Source organism: Octopus sinensis, linkage group LG5, assembly GCF_006345805.1.
Source record: "Octopus sinensis linkage group LG5, ASM634580v1, whole genome shotgun sequence".
Taxonomy (NCBI): Eukaryota; Metazoa; Mollusca; class Cephalopoda; order Octopoda; family Octopodidae; genus Octopus; species Octopus sinensis.
Window position 1 is genome coordinate 128,679,600 of NC_043001.1, and position 2,994 is coordinate 128,682,593.

Consider the following 2,994-nt stretch of genomic DNA (forward strand, 5'->3'; position numbering starts at 1 on the left):
AGGCTGCAAGCTGGCAGAAGCGTTAGCATCTGTCTTTATATTCTGAGTTGAAATTCCACTGAGGTCAGCTTTGCCTTTCATCCCTTTCAGAGTTGATAAAATAAGTACCAGTTGAGCACTTGGGTCGATATAATCAAATTACCTCCTACCCCGAAATTGCTGGCCTTGTGCCTATAGTAGAAAGGATCATTATTAATTGGGACTTTAATTCCCAGAAAGATGTTAGGCAAAGATGAATTCAAATCTGTTGGATTTGAATTCACTATGCAAAAAGCTGGAACAGATACTGCAAAGTTTATTTTCCTGATATAGGGATTCAGCCAAATAATAATAATAATAATAATAATAATAATCCTTTCTATTAGAGGCACAAGACCTGAAATTTTGGGGAAGGGGTCTAGTCAATTACATTGACCTCAGTGCATAGCTGATATTTATTTTATCGACCCTGAAAGGAAGAAAGGCAAAGTCGACCATGGCAGAATTTGAACTCAGAACATAAAGACAGATGAAATGCCACTAAGCATTTTGCCTGGTGTGCTAATGATTCTGCCAGCTTGTTGCCTTAATAATAATAATAGAGGCTTCAAATTTTGGCACAAGGCTATAAATTTTAGTGAGTGGGGGACTAAATCAATTATATCAACCCCAGTGCTGTGGCTTCAAATTTTGGCACAAGGCCATAAATTTTAGTGAGTGGGGTACTAAATCAATTATGTCAACCCCCAGTGCTGTACTGCTACTTATTTCATTTGACCCCTGAGAGAACAAAAGTCAACTTCAGTAGAATTCGAATTCAGAATATAAAGGGTCAGAAGAAATAGCACTAATCATTTTGAGCAACTTATTAATGATTCTACTGGCATACTGCCTTTCTGCTGCTACTACTACTACTACAAATGATAATGTTATTAATAATATCCTGCTGCTGGGGTGAACTCTTTCAAACCATTACACTTATCTTTTCTATTTGTCTCTTCTTGTTTATATTGTTTTTTGGGGGTGGGGATGTGAAGCACTACAATTTGGAATGGTTTGATCATAGCTGCTCAAGATGGATTTAAGCTCACAAATCTTTTAATCTGGGTTTGTTAACAATACAATGTTCTCTATAGCTCACTTGATAAAATAGAAAATACAGAAAAGAAAAATAAAAATATCGGAGCCTTATATGAAATAAAGGCCTGTGCATCAATTCAGACTTTAAGCAGTTTAACTTTGAGCTGTTTAACATAGCAAACATAACAGCTAATAATGGACAGAGATAAAGCTGTTTAAAATGTAGTGTTTTAGTAGTATTGTAGTTTGCTTGAAGCATTGTGATACAGAAGTAAGATAAATAATGGGAAGCTTCTTACAAAATGAAATGGGAAAATTGAGTAACCATTATAAATTTCAGACACAAAGGCCTGTAAGAGTTTCATTTCTTTAACTCTTTAGCATTAATACTTCTCTGTCAAATGTAATGCTCACTTATTCACAATGTTTTGAATTAATCATGCATTATACTTGTAGGGTAGGTGTGAGAGATAGGATTTGGCTGGTTCAAACATGAAACATGTAGAATATTTCGGCTGTATCTGGCTGGTTTAAATGCTAGGGGTGAATCCAGTCACTTCTGATAGGCCTTTCTGCTTGAAATATATAGTGGTTTAGTTATTTTTGAGAGAAGGAGTGGCTGTGTGGTAAGTAGCTTGCTAACCAACCACATGGTTCCGGGTTCAGTCCCACTGTGTGGTATCTTGGGCAAGTGTCTTCTGCTATAGCCCCGGGCCAACCAATGCCTTGTGAGTGGATTTGGTAGACAGAAACTGAAAGAAGCCTGTCGTATATATATGTATATATATATATATATATATATATATATGTGTGTCTGTGTTTGTCCCCCTAGCATTGCTTGACAACCGATGCTGGTGTGTTTACGTTCCCGTCACTTAGCGGTTCGGCAAAAGAGACCGATAGAATAAGTACTGGGCTTACAAAGAATAAGTCCCAGGATCGATTTGCTCGACTAAAGGCGGTACTCCAGCATGGCCACAGTCAAATGACTGAAACAAGTAAAAGAGTAAGTCATAGAAAAAGTTATCCCAGCAGCATTAATTATTCTAGCAGTACTAATTATGACAGTATTCTTACATAAAATTTTAGCAGCAGTCATATCTTTGTCTTTGCTTACTTCTAGAGATTTTTGACATCATTCACCTGAAATACTCTTGTATTTGTGTTTTATTTTTGTATTTTGTTAATTCCAATTTAAATTATTGCTAATTATTTATTTGAATCAATGAACAAATCATGAACAAAAACAATTAATCAAATTTTATAAAATAAAACTTTATGTATGTATATGTGTGTTTACCTGTAAATGTATGTATTTATTCATATTTTATATATGTATGTGTGGGTGACAGAAGCAATTATGAGATTCCAGGACTTCTTAAGCTCACCTCAACCTCACCTCAGAATCAGCAAGCTCAACAGCCATCCCATTTATATCCACAAATGAATTTAATCACCTATGAGACAAGAAACGTACCCTAGATACAGTATATATAAATCATCATTGTTTAAGGTCCACTTTACAATGCTTGCATGTATTCAGACAAAATTTGCTGAAGTTGGATGCTCTTCCTGTTGTCAACCCTCACTTCATTCCAAGCAAGAAAATATTTCTCCATGACTGGACATGTTTTCATGGAAGATTGGAAACAAATGACATTGATCGTATGGTAGTGACACTTGTTTACAATTATCATTCAAGTTCAAAATGAAATTGTACATACACACACACACATACACATGAGAGTGTGTGTGTGTGTGTGTTTGTATGTGTATATTAGTGTCGAGTTTCTTTCAGTTTCCATCTATCAAATATACTCACAAGGCTTTGGTCAGTGTGGAGATATAGTAGCGGACACTTGTCCAACATGCTACACATAGTGAGTCTTAACCAAAAATGGTTGAGCAGCAAACTTCTTAACCACACAGCCATTG

At 35.7% G+C, this 2,994-nt stretch overlaps 1 long non-coding RNA gene across 1 annotated transcript; it reads left to right on the forward strand.

The window, feature by feature from the left end:
* Positions 1-486: 486 nt before the first annotated feature.
* LOC118763441 lies at positions 487-2,346 on the forward strand. The gene is made up of 2 exons (XR_004999203.1): positions 487-1,674; positions 2,059-2,346. It is a non-coding gene; the product is annotated as an uncharacterized LOC118763441 (long non-coding RNA).
* Positions 2,347-2,994: the final 648 nt, after the last annotated feature.